Genomic DNA, 20,689 nt, shown 5'->3' with positions numbered 1-20,689 from the left:
GTCTGTTCGAGCTGGCTGAGCTATGGTATTAGCTATGGCATAGAACAGAATGTGGACCTTGCCCAGGTGTTCAAGCTTTCAGGATAGCCAGGAACTCCTGTCTTTTTAAGAATCTTCAGTAACTTTGCAGATTCTTTGTTCTTGCTATTATCCTGTAAAAGTCCTTCAGGCCCCTCTAATCCACTAGGGATTTAGAAACCAGGTCATAAAATCACAGGACTGGAAGGAACTTTCAAAGGCCTTCTGGGGAGGACCAAAAATGACTTAGTAAAGTGTGGGTCATCTTGCCTTGGGGGAACTTTTGCATGGGTGAGGCCACAAAGCAGAACATCTGCTGCATGCAACCCCACATGCCCCTAAATTTGGAAAGGTGTGCCATACAGTCAGATTGAATCCTGAGTCTAAGATGGAGAAACAGCAGCAGGAACAGGCCCATCTACCTCCACATCCTGAAGTCCTCCAACCAGGCAAGTAGGTGCCCAGAACCATCTGGTTCTCCCACTCCAGTCACTGCAGACTCCAAGAACACTTCTAAACACAGATCCTCACCCCTCACTAAGCCAGTTCATCCATGTGAGCTCAACTACACCTATGCCACGTCTTTATTCACCTTCCAGAACCAGTGTTACGTCTTGAGCAGCTCAACAGCTGCCTAAGACCATGCAACGTCATCGTAGCTGTATAGCCTACAGCACAGGAGCCTGTTCTAAGTAGCCTAACATCAACTTAAGTGGCTTTAGAACAGTACCCTTCCCCCAACACACACATAGTTAAGCCAATGCTGTGACAAGGGAGAATTTCCACTGCTCCCCATGAATGCTAAAGGCCCATGGGCAGCTCGGGACAGTAGAGTAGACCTCCAGATTTCAAATAGCAATTCGTTTCAGTCTGAGACAAACTATAGACAAGGACACATTTTACATACAAAGTTCTGGAATCAGTCAACAAGACTTTGTTCTACTAAAAACTCAAAATCCTAGGCTAGGAATGTGGCTTAGTGATAAAGTGCTTGCCTAGCATGAAGCCCTAGGTTCGATTCCTCAGCATCACACAAACAGAAAAAAGCCGGAAGTGGAGCTGTGGTTCATGTAGTAGAGTGCTAGCCTTAAACAAAAAGCCAGGGACAGTACTCAGGCCCCGAGTTCAAGCCCCAGGACTGGAGTTAACGCAGTGGCACCCAGCCCAACAGTCTGTCTGCCTCTAGTCCAGCAAAGCAGCACCTCTTCAACAGCCCCCTCTTCTACATCTACCCAAACTGACAGCCACTGTTTAGGTACTGAAAGCTCAGCTGCTGCAACTTACAGAACAACCAGAGCACCCATCTCACTCCCCGGTGTGCTCCTGAGGTAGGCCCTTATTGGAGAACACTGGCCCAGTATTTGGAATCTCAGATTTGCACTGGGTTGAATCATACTGCTTAAGTCAGGGTTGAAAGGGGTCTTCCAAAGGACTCTAACCCAGTTTTTAAATCCCACCAAGGAGCAAGAAACACATGGCTTTTTGGGGAGCTCAGCTCCCCCTATAGAGCCATCAAGGTCCTTTCCCCTTCTGGCCAGGGAAGCAGTCTCTTGCAAGCAGCAGTTTTTCTCCTATAGCCCCAGATCCTCAGTCTTAAGGCAGATCTCAACTACCTCCCCCACAGGAGGCTAGCTCAGTGACTCAAGTCCACCCAATGCAAACCGCAACTTCACAGCCTGGGCTTTCCATCGTTTCCCACAGTGCAAATGTCCACAGTGTCCCCACCACCTCCCTTAATATATGCAGCAAATGGACAACTAAAGAAAAAGGGGTACCCACAAATTGGGGGGGAGCTGGGACTCCTGCAGGGAGAGGTGAAACTACTGATAAGAATGTTAAAATGAATTCTACGTTTGTTTCTGATCCCCTTGTGATAAGTTTTGTCAACTGCTTGTGAAAGGTGCAACCAAGAGAATTCTGCAGAAATGTTCTCGAATGAATATATGAGGCTAAACTAATGCCATTCTCAAGTGCTTTATACTCTAGTGGGACCCGGAGGACTTTGGTTTCAGAGTTCAAATTGTGTAGTTTTCCGTCCTCAGAAATCCTGCACGGGAATTTTTGATGAAGTACTTTCAAGACTACAAACTTCAGAATAAAAACGAAATCTAGCAGGGCTGAGAGGTCAGCCGCCAGGCCAGGCTCCGGCCTGGCCCAGCTCTGGAAGTCAGAACCGGACGGGGAGGAACTTCGCAGATGCCACCTCAGCACGGCCCTCCCACCGGCCACGGGCGCCCGCGGGCGGGGACCGGCTTAAAGGGCCAGGGCCTGCTCGGCCTCCCTGCCTGCCGTCCAAATTCGGTATTTTTCCGTAATGTATTTTTCATCCGCGGCAACTGGGGCTCGTCCAAGTTTCAGTCGGGCTGGGGCCCCGCCCGCGACCACGTAGCTCCGCGGCAGGTGAAGGTGCGGGGCGGCGCGGGCGGGCGGCCAGCCGGCCCGGCGCGGGGCGAAGACCCCGGCCCGCCGCGGGCGGAGGCGCCGCGGACCCCCGCACGGCCCCGGCGCGCCGCGGGGAAGGGGCGCAGACCGGCCCCGCCGCCCACGTCACCGACCTGGGCCAGGTCGCTCCCCTCCCCCACCGGCGGCCGCCCGGGCCCGGCCCGGCCCGGGCAGGCGGGCGGGCGGGCAGGCGGCCCGGCGCCCGCGGCGGAGGCCCGGCTGGCGCGGCAGCGGCGGCGCGCGGCGGACTTGGGAAAGTTTCCGCGCCCGGCGCGGCGGCCATGCGCAGTGTGACACGTAGCGGCCCCCGCCCGCCGCGACGGCGGGGCCGGGCCGGGGCGCCGGGACAAGAGCCCCCCCTGCCCCCCGCCACTGCCGCAGCCCCGTCCTCACTTGTGAGTCCGTCCGCCCGGGAGCCAGTCGGTCCGTCCGTGCGCCGCCGCCGCCGCCGCCGCCGCGCGGGAGAAGCCGGGACGCTCCGAGACACGGCGCCCGGGCCTCCGCTGCTATATAGGGCGGCGGCTCCAATCCCGCCGAGACACGTCAGACCGGCCGCCGGCCCCGCCCGCCGCCGCCGCCGCCGCCGCCGCCGCCGCCGCCACCAGCCCGGGGTCCCCGGAGCGCCCGGCGCCGGCCCGGACCCAAGTTCTGAGGCCCGACGGCCGCCCCGCAGTCCCGCGGGCGCCGAGGGAGGCCGGCTCCGGAGCCCAGGTCAGCGGCGACGCGCGCTCGGGCCAAGGGGAAGGAGAAGCCCAAGGGAGGAAGCCCCGGGGCGCCGGGCCGAGCACGGCGCCCGGCGGTGCGCTCGCCGGCCTCCCGTGGGATCCCGCTCCCCCTCCTGCCTGCGAAATCCCTGCCTGCCCTCCTACCAACTCAGTCCCCTCCAGAAAACCCCGACCCGGTGCACACAGATGCGAAAGGCTGGGCGAGCCTACTGTGCGCCTGCCCTGGGACACAGGGGCCAGCAGACCAGAACCCCTGCCCACGGAGCTTCCTCCTAGCTCCGTAGCTACTGGCCACTGAGAGGCGGCCCACGGGAGGAATCCGTACGTGTATCCATCCATCCGAGCCTCCGCTGAGGTGGCACTTGAGCATATCCTGAGTTAACGCAGGGGAGCCTGCCCCCCATAACCAAGTACAGGGCCATACCCCTAAGATTAGGAAGGCAGCGGGAAATGAGATGGTGTTGTTCAGGACAACCGGAGGCTGGTGCCCTCAGCAGACCTGACAAAGTGCACTTTTCAGTGGAGCACTGTGATCTGAGGACAAGCAGGAGCTTACATTATGGCTACAGGCAGCCCGACTCAGAAGCTTCCTTAGGAACTGCACATGGAACATGATTCATGCAAGTCAACAATGGCAAAGAAGTTCTTGGCCTAAGTCACTGAGCTGGGGATTAAAGAGCAGTGAAGTGTGATGCAAAGAATCACTTCAGGCTGGGATGGAAGTGTCAGGCACCCAGGGGAGTGTTGCATAGGAAACTAGATGCAAGCTGAGGTCAAGGTTCAGAAACCCAGGTGCCAGCAGCACAGCTGGCAGGGACATGACAGCACTGAGATCACTGAAGTCAAAGAAAGTCCACTGCTGGGGGCTGGGAATATGGCCTAGTGGCAAGAGTGCTCGCCTACCACATATATAGAAAATGGCCAGAAGTGGCGCTGTGGCTCAAGTGGCAGAGTGCTAGCCTTGAGCAAAAAGAAGCCAGGGACGGTGCTCAGGCCCTGAGCTCAAGGCCCAGGACTGGCAGAAAAAAAAAAAGTCAACTGCTGGAAGCAAAGATCAAGCCCAGGGCATCATTGTCAGAGCAGTGCTGTAAGCTGCCAACGCGGTAACTGGGTGAAAGTCTTCAGCATTCTCTTTTATGCTATTACTGTGGTCTTCAGTGTGCCTTTCCCTTAAGATTAACCAACTGGCCACTAGAGTAATTGTGTTTTTGTTGTCCTTTTGTTTTGAGGGCTTATTATTGTGGGGAGGGAGATGAAGAGGGGTGTGAGGAGTAAGCATCTAGATCAGCCTGTAAGTTTGAAGTCAAGTAGGAAATCAATACCAGCAAAATATATGGTGTGCAGACCTCAGAGTTGTCGTAGTTAGGGCTGGCAATGTAGCTCAGTGGTAGAGAACTTGCCTAGCATGCTCAAGACCCTGTGTTTAATCCCCAGCACTGCAAAAATAACAAAACCTTGTAGTATGCCAGGTGTGGAAGCACACACCTATAAGTCTATCACTCAAGAGCTGGAGGCACAGTTTGAGGCCCACATGAGACATTATGTCTAAAAGAAAAAAAAAGACAAAATTAAAACTTAAGGAGGAAAATGAGCAAGTTAGAGGGAGGAAACTGATAGGACACAGTGCAAATGTGTGAAGATGTAATAATGAAAGCCCTTGACCCCTGTATAATTAGTAGAAGCCAATAAACAAAAATTAAAGTTATGCTCTGGCGGCTCACACCTGTAATACTAATCAGGAGGCTGAGATCTGAGGATCACAGTTTATATCCAGCTCAGGCAGATAAATCACTATGCTCTCCAATTTAAAAAGATACAAGTTGGTCTGGGAATGTGGCTGGGTGGGAGAGTGCTCACCTAACATGCATGAAGACCTGAGTTCCATTCCTCAGTACCATAGAAACAGAAAAAGCAGGAAGTGGTGCTGTGACATGAGCTAAAGAAGCTCAGGGACAGTGCCCCAGGCCTGGCAAAAAAAGGTAGAAGTGGAGCTGTATGTAGCTCAAGTGGTAGAGTACCTGCGTTGAGTGAAAAAGACAAGTGAAACCATTAGGCTATGAGTTCACTGGCACCATACATACATACATACACATACATACATACATACATACATATGGGTGGTACATACCTATAATCCCAGCTACAAGGAATGTGTAGGCAAAAGTACAAGACCCTATTGGAAAAATAACTAAAAGTAAAAAATGGTAGAAGCTCAGGTGGTAGATAGAGTACATACCCAGTAAATGTGAGATCCTGAGTTCAAAACCCTGGTATCAAAACAACAAAAAGCACCAAACAAGACACATTACAAAATCAAGTATTAAATGTATCTCAGGATATTGTGCTGACGATCATAACCAGCTTTAGTTCCTAGCCAGCTTTAGTAAGTCAAATAGTTTTATACAGACTTCAGGACTTCAGTGTTCGGAATATTCAGACTAGAAATAACATGTGAATACTACCTCAAAAAATGAACACTGGTTTCTCTTCATATTGCTTAAACTTTCACTTTTTACTAAAGATTTCTGTAGAGGAACAACTCTGTGCCTTAAACCAATTATTTTGAGACCTTGCATTTGCAAGACTGTTAAAATAGTTACCCTCCCGACTTCCTAAAACCATGACCCCACAAAATATTATACCCCCAAAAGAAAGTAGGTCTGAGGGAATGTGTGTGTGTTTGTATAAGTGTGTAAGAAGGAGAAAACACTGTTATAGATTTTTTTCTTCATAATTGACCTAGGCCGAGGTGGGAGGTAAGCTAGAGATGTGGGGTAAAACCTCTAGGAAGGTTACAGCTTAAATCCCTACCTCTTCTTTACCTAGGAACCTCTAGGCCAAACTGGAAATTAACAGACAGCAAGCACATTCACAAAGAAATGACTTTCATATCAGAGGAAAGAGGATATCCACAGGCTAAAAGTCTAAGGTTCAAAGAGTAATATGAAGGGCTAGGTTTATAGCTACTTGCCAACCATATGTAAGTCCTTGGTTCTATCCACAGTATGGTAGAAATAATTTTTAGAAATACAAGTAAGCCAGGCACTGGTGGCTCACGCCTGTAATCCTAGCTACCCAGGAGGCTGAGATTTGAGGATCACAGTTCAAAGCCAGCCTGGACAGGAAAGTCTGTGAAACTCTACTGTGGCTCAGGTGGTTGAGAGCTAGCCTTGAGCTAAAGAGCTCAGTGATAGCGCCCAGGTCGAGTTCAAGCCCCACAACCGACCAAAAACAAAAACAAAAACAACAAAAAAAGTAAGCTATTTTAAAAAGAATGAAATTTTAAAATGAATGAAATAGGATCAGACTCAAGAATTTCAGGAGAGACTATTTAAAGTAAGAAAATACATTAAGTACAAAGTTGGAATTATTAAAAAAAATCAAGACATGGAACAAAAAGCACAGTTAAAAACCATAAAGAGAGGATGATAGTCAAATATATTCTTACAGAACTTCAAAAATAAGAATACACAAAGAACAGAAAAGAGATGGGGGAGGAGAATCAAGAAAAAATTCTGGGATTTAAAAACATAAATTTCCCTTTTAAAAAAAACAGAACTAGAAGCTTGCAGGATAATTTAAACATCCACATCAACACATAGTGCAGTAGCATTTCTGTCTGATCACAGTGGTCAGGTCAGGACAAAGAACGAGCATATGCTACAGTAGCTAGAACTAGGGCCAGGAGACTGATCTCCCATTCTCAGCCATCAGTTCAGGACAAAGAAATGCTTTCATCTCTCCTGATAGCTTTTTGTTTGTTCATTTGTTTGTTTGGCGCTGGTGGTGGTACTCAAAACGGGGCCTGAGCACGGTCCCCTAGTTTTTTTTTTGCTTAAGGCCCAATGCTTTACCACTTGAGACAGTTCCACTTCTGGCTTTTTTGGTAGTTAGAGATGAGAATCTAATGAACTTTCATGCCAAGGCTAGCTTTGAACTATATATACAGACAGACAAAGCAGCAGCCTACAGCCTACTTTTCAAGAAGTAACTGAAAGAGTAAATTTAAGTCTTTTCTTCCATGTCACTGTTAACTTTTGCAATTTCTTAAATTTGAGGAGCATTTCTAGGCAAAGTTAATATATGCCTCTTAGAACACAAAGGTGCAATGCCTATGTGCCTCTGATCAAATAAAATGATACTTTTCAGAAATGAACTCCAGGCTATGTAAACAGGAAGTTTTTCTTTGTTGCTTTTTTCTCTCTCTTTTTTAAAAATCTTGTTTGTTCATTTATATGTTTTGGGGAGGAAAAGGGGAGGCAGAAAAATAGAGGGACAAAAGATAATAAGCAAATGCAGCAGTTGTACTCATTAGACACTATGTTGAAAATGAACTATACAGGGGCTGGGACTATGGCCTAGCAGTAAAGTGCTCCCCTCCTATATATGAAGCCCTGGGTTTGATTCCCCAGCACCACATATATAGAAAAAGCTGGAAGTGGTGCTGTGGCTCAAGTGGTAGAGTGCTAGCCTCGAGCAAAAAGAAGCCAGAGACAGTGCTCAGGCCCTGAATTCAAGCCCCAGGACTGGCAAAAAAAAAAAAAAAAGAAAAGAAATACAACTTGTATGTGTGTGTGGGGGGGGGGGGGGGAACTGGGAGACAGGGAAGGGATGACATTTTCCAAAAAGAAATGTACTCATTACCTGACTTATGTTAACTGTTGCCCCTCTGTATACCTCCTTCATCATAACAACAAAAAATTTTAAAGCAAACAACAAAAAAACCCAAAGCCTCTTAACAATGGTCAGCACCTACTATGTAAACAAACTGTAGAAAGAACACCAAATATGTTCCCTGGACTTCTGAGTTCAGAATCTTGCTTGTTAATTATTTGGGTTGCCTTGGCTAGTTGTTCAAGTGGTCAACTTTCACATTTTCTAATGTTAGGGACCTTTCCTATAAGTTGTAGCAACAGCTGAAAGAACTTGTCCTAGAGAAGTGTTACTGAAGACACCAACATTCAATTCTACTAAATGAACACATCACAGTCTAAATGAATAGATTTAATATACTATAATATATAAGGTAAGGAATATTTACTTAAAGCCTAATTCAAGAATACGTTATCAGATGGGACAAATTAATGAATTCCCATAAAAATGAAACAGACTACTCCAGAATTGTGCTAGCCAGTATGTCTGGGTCACATGTGGCTAGTTCAACTGATAGGAACTGTAGGTTTGAGATACAAACCAGGTACATATATATATTTTTTAAAAACTTAGCCGGACGCCAGTGACTCATGCCTATCATCCTAGCTACTCAGGATGCTGACATCTGAGGGTTATGGTTCGAAGCTAGCCTGGGCAGAAAAATCCCTGTGAGATTCTTGTCTCCAATTAAGCACTCACAAACCAGAAATGGAGCTGTGGCTCAAAGTGGTAGAACACTGGCCTTGAGCAAAAGAACTTACAACAGCAACAACAAAAAAAGAATAGACTTAGTAAATAAGACACAATATGAAAAATTGTAGTTTTGTGGGGGTTTTTTGTTTTTTGTTTTGCTAGTCCTGGGGCTTGAACTCAGGGCCTGAGCACTGTCCCAGAGCCTCTCTGTGCTCAAGGCTAGCACTCTACCACTTGAGCCACAGTGCCACTTCTGGCCTTTTCTGTTTATGTGGTACTGAGGAATGGAACCCAGGGCTTTATGCATGCTAGGCAGGCACTCTACCATTAAGCCACATTCCCAGCCCTGTAGCAGTTTTTATTTATTATTATTATTTTTTTCTTTGCCAGTCCTGGGCCTTGGACTCAGGGCCTGAGCACTGTCCCTGGCTTCTTTTTGCTCAAGGCTAGCACTCTGCCACTTGAGCCACAGTGCCACTTTGGGCCGTTTTCTGTATACGTGGTGCTGGGGAATCGAACCCAGGGGTTTCATGTCTATGAGGCAAGCATTCTTGCCACTAGGCTATATCCCCAACCTGTAGTAGTTTTTGTACTGCTCACTTGTGAAAATGATATTTGGGTGAAGTGAAATATAGTGCTATTTGCTTCTTTTTATATTTTAAGGAAGATACTAGAAAAATAAAAATTAACTATGTGGCCAATCTTACATTCTCATTGAATGGTGGTGCTATGGTAACTATTTTTTCAAACTACAGCAGACAAAGGGGGTTTTCTCTTATTAAACTTTATACTCTGAAAGGAAAAATCTTAAATCATTTGTTACACAGCTTTTGTTCATAATGAACACTTTTCCATTCGGGGTGAAAATAAATGTTGTGATCATCTGGGTCATGAAAATATCCTGTGTGCCCCACACTCAGGGCATGTGGCAGATGGGCATCTGAGAGACATCTGGGGAAGAGATGAATGGTTAGACTTGGGATAGTTCCAAGAATTCTCATAATTCATTTTAAAAATGGGCAAAGGATACAAATAGACATATGAAATTTTATTTACTTTGTATAAAATGAAATACAAATGAAAAGTAGGATTCGATTCTACATGTTACTCTCAGTTTGGCAAAAATAAAATTTGATGACAGAAAACATAGGAAACGTGTAGATGGAGGAATAAATTAGTGTGGTATCGCTGGAGAGCACACATATTTTAATTACATATTGACATTTAAAATACAAATATTCTTTGATTCAACAATCCCTACTTTGGTACCTCAGAACATCCTAAGTGCCCTCTATCAGTGACCTGTGACAGCCCAAATCTCCAGCCCCAAGGAATGAAGTAGTTGATGGCAGGCCCACTAATGAACGGCCTGGTTGCCCTGAGCAGCAGCTCCCACCAGGGATGTGGTTTCTTAGGAAGACTCCACTGGGCTTACTTTCAAACCTGCTTGTTACTGTAGCCACACTTAAAAATAGCACAAAACAGGGCTGGGAATGTGGCTTAGCATGCACAAAGCCCGGGGTTCGATTCCCCAGCACCACATAAACAGAAAAGGCCAGAAGAGGCACTGTGGCTCAAGAGTTAGAGTGCTTGCCTTGGGCAAAAGGAAACCAGGAACACTACTCAGACCCTGACCCCAAGCCCCAGGACTGGAAAAAAAACAAACAAACAAAAAACCCCCTCACAAAACAGCTGGGTGCTAGTGGCTTACACCTATAATCCTAGCTACTCAGGAGACTGAGATCAGAGAATCACAGTTCAAACCAGCACACACAGAATAGTCCATGAAACTCCATCTCCAATTAGCCAGGCAAAATAGCAGATATTGGAGGCAAGTAAGCCAAGCAAGCCAAGCAAGTGGATAAGGCCCCAAGTTTAAGCTATAGTATACACGTACACACACACACACACACACACACACACACACACACACACAGAGAGAGAGAGAGAGAGAGAGAAAGGGAGAGAGAGAAAGAGAGAGTATATGACGCTTCCAATATTAAGTTTACCAGACCAAAATTCTCAAAGTTATTTGCTTTTAAAAAGTATTTCATTGGGGGGAAGTGTTTTAACATTTGAAAAAGTCCTACTTTCTAATTGTTCTTTAATTTTTGATCCAATTAAACCAAACGGATACTGAAAATCCTTTTGTTAAGTAAGAAGAAAGTAACGGGAACCCAAATAGTATACCCATTTCACATGGTAGAGCTGAGGCCTCATCATGCCTCCAAATGCTAGAGTGAACATCAGAGTCTCACTACCATCACCCCACGCTCACTGCTACCCACCACAAAGGGGCAGTTGTGACTTACCCACGTGTAACCAGCCTGGGTGAAAGAGACATGCTTTCATATTGGAAGGTCACTCAAGTCTTGGAGAAAAATAAAACACAGAAAAGCGAGGGAGTGACCTAACCCAACACCAGCAGCTAGTAGGGGAGGAGCAGCCTGACCCAGAGTATAGCTGAAGAGCATGGAGTTAGGAGGATGGCACATAAAAACAGTGCATGGTCTGAGTTCTTACACCACCCACCCAGAAGAGTACGTGGCCAGCAGATGCTCTTTGTGAGATCCAGAAGGTGCCCCTTACTTTCATCTGGGACTCTTCCACTTTGAAAAGCAAAGAGTTGCTCTGGCAGAAGTGGCTACTGCATGAGCAGAAGGCAGTCTCAAGATTTATTTTCTTTGCTGTTTGGGAAGACCATGTGTTCAGCAAGAACTCAAGTAAAATTCTGTTGTCAGTTTCACTGCAAAGGGCTGGCAACTACAGAAAAGCTGTGCCTTGATTTTAACCCATGAAACTGTAGGCCTGGTAGAACAATACAGAGCTGTCTTTGAGAATCTGCAGATCTATGCTGGAGAGGTGCACATCTGGAGAGCTGTCAAGCTACAGCCCCACCTCCAGGAACAAGCAGGGACAATCTGTGGAGACACACTTCACATGGCACAAGGAAACAGGCCCCGAGAGTGATCACGTTTCCCTAAACTGGAGCCCCAAGAACAAGTAAGTGGGCAGAGCCAATGCCCACCAGAGAAGGGCATTCCATTATGATGCCTTGCCTTGCTCTCAAGGGGAGATCCTTTGAGTGACTTGTGAGAAAGACTAACCATGCTTTAGGGTGGGATGCGCCCATGACCCATGAGCTCGAGCTGGACAAGGAGTTCCACCTCAACTGTAATGGTGTTTCTGATTCTGAAAAAGGCAACAAAGGCTGGTAGAGCAGTAGTTATTATAGGTTCTGCAATTCAAGAAATCACTCTAAATCTGAGTATAAATTTCATTGAACTACAAGAAACCAAACAGCTCAACGTTTAATCAAGGGTAAGGATTTATTACTTTTCATTTATTTCCTACAAAGCTCCATAAGCTAGACTTAGTTTAATTCATGTTAAAAAAAACAAACCCACACAAACAGCTAGGTAAAGTCATGGGTGTAGCACTTAAGAATTGAGAGAAGAGGCAAAAGGAGAGAGTTCTAGCCCCAGGTCAGCCAGGGACACAACTAAGACCCTGTCTTAGAGTCAAAATACAGGACATAGAAGACAGAGGGAGAAAGGAAAAGAGGGGGAGAGAGAGAGAGAGAGAGAGAGAGAGAGAGAGAGAGAGAGAGAGAGAGAGAATATGCATGCAAGTACCATGAATCATGAGAGCATGGCTTAAGAAGTACATTTGCTTATTATTAGCACGTGTGAGCCCATGGATTCAAAACCCAGTATGACAAAGCAACAAAATGACAAACATATGGGGATGTAATGCTTTTCTACAGAAAGAAATAACATCAGAAAACCAAGTGTTTGTTTGGGGTTATCTCTTCTCCAGTTTATAGCAACCTGGCACTCAGAGGGTGCCATCTACTTGGTGACACTAGGCAAATCACTCTCTTCACCTGGCATGCTTCCTTGTTTGTCAAATGAGCTGGTTGGTGGGACTGCCTGTCTCTTCTGGACTATCTTTTATGGGTCTAATCTCAGGAGTCAAATCTCACTTTTGGGTCTAAAGAGTTTCTGTGAACACTTACGCCTCTTCAAAGAACTATAGTAATACAAGTACAATACCCAGAACAAAGCAATACTTTTCCTCTAACTTATTAGAAAGTTGAAATAGTGGACTCTGAAAACATAACTCCTATCTGAGAGGTACTAACTTATATGTATCATCTGTCAAGTGAGAAGCTGGATAGTACAAGAACATAACCATAGTTCCTACTACAAAAAAAAAATGAGAACTACACAAAGAGGGAAGGAAGTTAAGGACCTTTCTCCAAGGCTCCCAGGAATAATCACAGAAAAGCTGGACAACAGGAATGGGGATCAGCAACAAGGGAGGCAGAAGTGCCCTCCACAGCCACCAGTGCCAGGCTGACCTTGGATGCTAGCTACATGGTCTGAGAGGGGTGGCAGGAAACTGCAGCATCATATGAAGAGGTAATCTAGCTAGTATGTGAAAACTCTATCTTATAAGGGAAAGAACAGAGACAGAAATAGAGAGCTAAAAATGCTTGGAAACAAACACAACTTACAGATGGAAACAAGGTGAATAAACCACATTCCATCCACAAATGAGGCAACACAGAACATGGGATTAAAAGCAGGCACAGACCATGCAATCGTCTGTGACAGAAAGACAGAAATGCAAAGGTATATGTATCTGTTTATATTTCCAAAAAGAAGGAAACAACGGGGAAGTAACAAAGGAGCAGGGACAGTGACAGAAACTACACTCACCTTAATACATCATGATTCATAGCCAGAGGAGAAAAAACACTACAATAAATAAAAATCGAACAATAGGTATAGTTTCCTATATGTTGCTTGCTCTAGGGTAAGTTGGTAGGCAATCAAGTCTATACATTAAGAACCATGATTTTCAGCCTAAGAAAGATATACATTTAGGTAAAAACCTTATAAATTTCTTGGCGGTCTTCTCAGCATTGGAAATTTGCTGCCAGAGGTCAAAAGAAGGTTGAGAAATGTAGAAAAGAACAAGCTGGTCTGGTTACGGATACAAGCACTCCTAGAAAAGCAGAAGTTGAAATGGTGGTATCTGAGATGTCTGCTAGTTTCTAGTACTTGTATGTACATTTTTGTCTGCATCCCCTGCTCTTGGGTCCAGAGTGGAGACCTCAAATAAAGGTGTGAAGCATCTACATGATAACAAACAGTGCACACTGAGTTTTAAGCCAAGGTTGGGAAGTGAACATTGGAGCTAGGTATGGTGGAATAGCCTGTAGTCCCATCTTTGGGCCCTGGAGTGAAAGGTCATGAGTTTAAGTCCAGCCAGGACTACATGACAGAGTCCAACTTGAGAGCTGTAGGTAGACACTTGGTTTTATAACATTAAAGGGTCTATAGGTCAGCAGCAAGATTGAAGCTTACACATTCTAAGACAAGACAGCTGTCTGGATGTTCTAGGATAGAAAATTATAAATATGTCATCAATTTTTACTTAAGTAAGTGTCTATAAACCATGCAGGGGGAAAAAGTAGGAGGGTTCCTGAGTTATCTGTACAGTAAACAGCCCAGTGACAATCAATACCCCTGGCCAGAGACCATGGTGACCAATACCATTCTCACTGAGGGGGAGTAAGCCTCTTTGGAGTCATGGCCAACTCTGAACCTGAGCAGATATGAACAGGGTGGATAGTCTTGCCGTGGCAGAAAGCAAAGAAGCAGCGGAGGGACTAAGACTAAGGAGCAGGGTGGGATTAGTGGTGTAACAGTAAGACTGCCTAAAATGGCTACAATGGGCTTAATTACAAGTATTAAAAAAAATCAACAAGTATATAATTTTAGGGGGGGAAGCTACAAAAACACATTTCACTATTGGAAGCTGTCAGTCCCAGCACCAATAAAGAAACGGTTCATTTTCCCTTTCTATGTAGGAATCACATTTCAAGACAACCAAAATTAACACAGGAAACCCTTTCTTAGGTAAGACTGGCAACTAACAAGTGTAGAAATAAAATCAGAAAAAAAATTATCTAAGTCCTAATTCCTGGAACCAGTAAATGTTACAGATAAAAACTAAAAATCCTAAGGTTAACTGGTATTTATAGGTGGAACCAAAATGTAACCAAAGTGGCCTTTAGATCATGTATGTAAAAGATAAAGAAGGACCAGGGTGTGGTTGCACACATCAGTGATCCCAGAATTCTGAATCCAGGCAGAGCTGGAGGATCTTGAGTTCTAGGCCCAATTAGTGGTAGAGTACTTGTCTAACAATTTCCTTTAGTTCCACAAAGGTAAAGGAAAAAGCATATAACCACAAACAGAGGAAGAGTACAGTGATAGAATATTATCTTTGACTGGTTCTGAGACAGTGTTAAAAAGGACTGCAATTATATTTTCTGGTAGCTCCCTAGGAAATAAGAACTTCTTTGCTCATGGGGCCTTACAAATTATTTTTGTATCTCACTGGCAGTAATTGGGTTCTGAGCCCATTAGAGGACAAGTAACTATAGCCCAGGGGCCGAAAGGCTGTGATATGTCTACAAGTCACAGCCAACCAGAGTCCACACGGGCAGCTGAGCCATTCTATGCAAACACAGGCCTTGTACCTTGTGGAAAAGAAAGTTCTCCAAGGTGGTGGGGTGGGGAAATAAAGGCAGGATTTTGCATCTCCCAAAACAAAAAGTAGATGTTGCAAAGAAGAGATCACCTGTTATTAACCAGTTGGCAAAACTGTGAAATTCTAATAATATACTAGCCAAACAAACCTATCACAAAATTGATACTATGATTTAATACGGTCTACTCTAGAAATGCAAGAACAATTTAATTCTAGGAAATGTTTATTAGCTTAATAGAGGCTTATGATAACTGACAGAAAAATCACTTTAAAAATGGCTAACTTAACATTATTTCCTAATCATTATACTAAAATAATTAACAAAATGACAAAGATATTACTACTGTCAAAGACTTGCAAGCATGCCAGCTACAGAAATATAACAAGACAAATACCACTGTTTGTAAATGACTGTGTGTCTAGAAGACCGCAATATTTTGGTAAAGTCCTAGAAACACTTAAGGAAGTTCGGGCTGACTGCAAAGCAGTTATATACATACACAGAAATGTTTGTGCCTGCCCACAGGAGAGAGAGCCTGAAATCATAGAGATGATGTTATGACTCAGATAGGAAATTTAACAAAAGATGCTTGCTCTAGCACAAGTTCATAGCAAGTGCCCTTATAATAGAGAGGCACATTCCTTTAGTCCTCTCCTAAAGCCCCCAGAGGGAATGTGGGGCCTCCCATATTGTGAGAAAGTAAATTGTTGTAAGCTATTGGTTGAAGGAAAGTAATACAACATCCCAGAGGTTTTTACTTAAAAACAAAACAAAACAAAACAAAAAAACCCTAAACTGTAAAAGGACCAATTGCCTCTTGCTCACACCTGCAACCCTACCAACTCAGGAGGCTGAGATCCAAGGATCACAGTTCAAAGCCAGCAGAAGCAGGAAAGTCTGTGAGACTCTTATCTCTAAGAAACCACCAAAAAGCTGGAAGTGGAGCTGTGGCGTAAGTGGTAGGGCGTCAGCCTTGAGCAAAAAAGGTTAGGGACAGTACCCAAGACCAACACACACACATACACACACGCACGCGTGTGCGCGTAAAAGTATTCTCAATTCACCTAAAACCAAAATAAGCCTAGAAATTATACAATAAAATAAAACTTTAAAAAAATTGTAGCCAGGAGCTGGTGGCTTATACCTGTAATTTGAGCTATTCAAGAGGCTAAGATCTGAAGATTACAGTTCGAAGCCAGCGTGGGCAGGCAAGTGTATAGGGATTCTTATCTCCCCTCAACTACAGGGGGAAAAAAAGCCACAAGTAGAGCTGTGGCTTAAGTGATGGAGCACTAAAGTTCAGGGACAGCCCCAAGTTCAAGCCCCAAGACCAGAGAAAAAATTACAAAATAATGGTAATTACGACTTGGTGTTATAGGCTAAGGAAGAGAGAAATCAATATATGAAACACACTTAAACATACCCATGATTTTATTGATTGATCCAAGTGCCATTTTTGAATCACCAAGGAAGGATGTTGATTAGCAGATCTAGGCTAATTTACTACCCACTTTGGAAAAAATACAACATTTAATCCTTACTTCACAATATACTCCAAAATAAATCTGAGTTGGTTTACAGATCTGAATATCAACAAGACTTGAAGACTTGGAAGACTGAAAAAGAAAACCTGTGATTTGGGAGAGGAAGGGACAAAAATGCCTCAATGACAGATAGTAGAAATCATTAAAGGAAGACACTGATTCATCTGACCAATCAAGGCTTATGAGCTTTTACATAGCAAAGAACAGCTGAGGTAGAAGTTAGTATGTAAAAACTAAGTTTTTCTGATTGGAAAACATCTCACTAGGCTAGGCTACATTAAGATGTCAAAGTTACAGACAATTAACTAAACTTCCCCTAAACACACAGATGTTCATCCTCAGGCAGCCCTTAATCAATGAGATTGGCAAAGACAAACAAGTGATTATTCGGTTTTTGCAACTGTAAGGGAAGAGTCTACTACTCAAAGGGTGAGGACATATAAAATTAGAAAGAAGCAGGGAAATAGAAACACACACATGACGCAATTCAGAGAAGCTGTTCTCCAGAGGCACCAGCAGATTACAGTAACATACACTAAAAAGTACAAGGAGGCCCATGGAAGCATTGTTACAAGGAAAAAACAAGTGTGGGTTATTAAATATTGGTAGGCTATCAACCACTCAACCATACAGTAACATGTTATCAACAATGTTAACTGCTCTTATGACAATCTGGGAAGGGTTCACAGGAAGAGGCTGGTTTTATATATATACATGATATCTAATCAAGAAGTAAATCTATCCAAAGACTTCTGGATCTAGGATCACCACTGTTGGAAAATAGTTAACTACTGGGTAAGGGAGAAAATCAAGCAATACAGTTAGAAGTCAGTATACTAAAATGAACTCATGTTTTCCAATATAGAGATGTACACATGAACATACATTCTGCAGCTCAAATCAACTGAGAAGGCTTAAGGATAATAACACTCCAACAACAACCTACCTGGCTGGTGCCTAGATCCTGTACTTCTCAAAGTAGTCAATGTCATGAAAGGAAGCTGGCCTCCATGAAAGAATAAAAAGGGTAGATCTCTTTGTACAATAAATATACACTAATAAAAAACAATAAAGGATGAAATTTTTTAAAGGGTGGACTTCAGGTATGGAACAAAAATAAAAATTAAAAAAATATTTATATGAAGAGCTGGGAACAACCTACAGTAGCAGAGAAACTAGCCCAAGGGGTCAAACCAGATATTAGGAGTACAAAATAAGATGATGATGACAAGATGACAATATTTACTGAAAAAGATGGGAAGTTGTAAGTCAATATTGATCAAAGTAAACTTTGTGATAGCTGAAATAATTAAAAGTAAGTTTGATTTAATTTCAAAAGTATAGTATACTTAACTACAAAGACTTCATTGTCAAAAAATCTGGCAGGCATCATCTTAAGTGATTAAAGTAGCTGTAATTTATAATAGGACAAACGGAAATCCTATCTGACAAGATGCAGAAGACCTCAGTATCCCTTCTGTGTTATTCTCATCAAAGACAAGCCCTACATCTAATCAGAGAGAAACACCAGACAAAGCATCTAAGTGACATTCTGCAAAAATAGCTCCCTGGAATCATTTAAAGTATCACAGTTAGGGAAGCCAAGGCAAGGCAGATTATTCCAGTTTGTAGGAGACTAAGGTTAGTTGACCATAACATGTTAACAGGTGATTCTGGATAGGTCATTTTGTAGAGGTCTAAGTGGGTCTGAGATCAGCAGGTAAATGATTCAGCCTGGCTGGACTGTGGGCCAGGAAAATATTTCAATGGTTCAAATAAAAAGCAATAGACCCTACTTTCAACTTCCCTTTAAGTTCAAAATAATCTTTTTTTTTTCTCTCTCTCTCTCCCTCAAAGCTAGCACTCTTCCTCTTGAGTCATGGCTCAATTTCCAATAATCTTTTTTGTTTGCTTTTTGGTCAGTTGTGGAGCTTGAATTCAGAGCCTGGGTGCTGTCCCTGAACTTTTCTGCTCAAGGTTAGCTTTCTACCACTTTGAGCAATAGCTCCATTTCTGGTTTTTAGGTGGCTAACTGGAGATAAGAGTCTCACCCCCATTCCTGCCAGAGCTGGACTTGAACCTCAACCCTCAGATTTCAGCCTCCTAAAAAGTTAGGATTACAGGTGCGAGCCACCAGCTCCTGGCCACTTCCAATAATGCCAAAAATTAATGACGCAGCAAAATTCTCTTATTCCAAATTTTAAAGGAGATGTTCTGAGTCTTTCCCTATCCAGTAAACTGTTGGCTACACATTACATGTAGCCTTTATGAGGTGGAGGTATGATCTTTCTATCCCTAATTTCTTCAGGGCTCTAGTCATAAAAGAATTGGATTTTTTTTTTTTGCTATGGCTTTTTTATCTGTCTATTGAGATGACCATATGATTCTATAATATGTTGTGTTAATCCTTACATCTCTGGAATGCACCCAAGTTGGATCCATTGATATATATTTTTAGAAACATTTAGCTTTTATTTCCTTTAAAAAGTTGTGCAAAGGGGATTCAATGTAACATGCCAAATGATGTATACAATGCATTTTGTGTTATTTTAATGTGCTGGTGGGTATGTTGTTTTGTTGAGTATGTTTGCAATTATATTAATCAAGAAAAGTACTTAATGGCTCAAGATGCATTGTGCTCACAATGTGACTTCTGGAATTGAAATGCCTTCGGACAACTAACAAAAATAAAGATAAAAATTAATAGAGAAATGTACTGCATATAATTAGAAAAATTAAGAATCTTAACTTGAAAATAAACACATCAATATAGGAAAGAAAGTCAAATAATAATGCTCATTCAAGTTCAAAGCCAAACCCAAATTCTGACTACAAATTCAATTAAAGTTCAAGAACAAAGTTCAATTCACATTTCATCCACACTTTATAACAAAAAATGTCACTATACCTGCCCCTCAGTCATTTGTCAAAGTTCATGAAAGCAGATATTATTTACGGTAAGTGTACATATGCACATTGTGTGCTGACCTGGGACTTGAACTCAGGGCATGGGCACTGTCCTTTGGCTCTTTATGGTGGTTAATTGGAGATAAGAGTCTCATGCTGGCTTCAAACTGGGATTGATCCTCAGATCTCAGCCTACTCAGTAGCTAAGATTAGAGGCATAAGCCACCAGTGCCCAGCACTGTAAAAAATCTAAACATTGTAGAAATTAATGGGTGTGATTTGGTTGGAAGAGAAAAGAACCTCCATTGGTAGCTCAGTCCACACACACTGCCTGAAACCCAAAGGTCCACTTCTCGACCCTAACTTGCTCCTTGTCTCTTCACTTAGCATTTCAACAGACCCAAGCTCCAGGACAGGAAGGTGAGATCAACCACAACAGCATTTGCACCAAACATAAATCACTCCTAAAAAACAAAAGCACCCTTTATATGGCCAATGGAGGGCAAACCAGCTTCTAACTGTTGACTCTGTCCAGAAACACCATCTCTTTCTCTGCTCACTTACCAATCTCAGAAGGACAGGGTGACAATCACTGATGGCACCTGTGTAAACTAACAGTGGCTCCAGGCTTGGTATTATGGCTCTCATCAAGATGTCCCACAGACTGCTGGGCTGAGCCCTGGAAGTCCAAGAGCACTGTACAAGGCAGTCCCACAGTCCCTCAGTGTACTGTGCGGGCAACAGGGAACTCTGGTCTCAGGGGCTAGTATCAAGTCAGTTCCCAACAGGAAGAAATGTATTAAAATAGAAGCCTTGTTTCAAAAGAAAAAACAAAAGCAAAGATGTAGCCTTCAAAATGATCTCTAGTACATAAATTTAAGACAATATTTATAAAATCACCTAAATTTTTAAGTAAACACAATTCATAATCCCATTAGAAACACTTATAAATAAGTATTAATATCATTAGAAAGCACTTCACATAAGAGTGTCCTATGTGTGTCTACAATGTTTTGTAGCATTGGAACAGGTCAGGAGAACGTAGCCTATTTGATTTCATTTACATTAGCTAGGAATTGTTAGGATGAAGAGTATGCATCTGTAATTACTGGCCAGGCTCAGGAATCAGTATACTATAT

General features: G+C 43.5%; 1 protein-coding gene and 1 non-coding gene across 4 annotated transcripts in view; one reads left to right on the top strand and one right to left on the bottom strand.

The window, feature by feature from the left end:
• The window catches only part of LOC125350116 (high density lipoprotein binding protein), a 70,925-nt gene that overhangs the window by 35,111 nt on the left and 15,125 nt on the right, over window positions 1-20,689 (bottom strand). Inside the window, exon 1 of one of the 3 annotated variants that reach the window (XM_048344355.1) lies at window positions 2,854-2,996. The exons of the other annotated variants lie outside the window; for them this stretch is intronic. The gene's annotated coding sequence lies outside the window, so the exon portion shown is untranslated. Of the gene's footprint in view, window positions 1-2,853; window positions 2,997-20,689 lie in introns of those variants that run through there. 3 annotated transcript variants of the gene reach the window in all.
• LOC125350979 lies at window positions 5,658-5,770 on the top strand. The gene has a single exon (XR_007210878.1). It is a non-coding gene; the product is annotated as a U5 spliceosomal RNA (small nuclear RNA).

This window comes from Perognathus longimembris, chromosome 4 (assembly GCF_023159225.1).
Source record: "Perognathus longimembris pacificus isolate PPM17 chromosome 4, ASM2315922v1, whole genome shotgun sequence".
Classification (NCBI taxonomy): domain Eukaryota; kingdom Metazoa; phylum Chordata; class Mammalia; order Rodentia; family Heteromyidae; genus Perognathus; species Perognathus longimembris.
The sequence above is the reverse complement of the archived record's forward strand: the minus strand, read 5'-3'. Positions and strand labels throughout refer to the sequence as shown.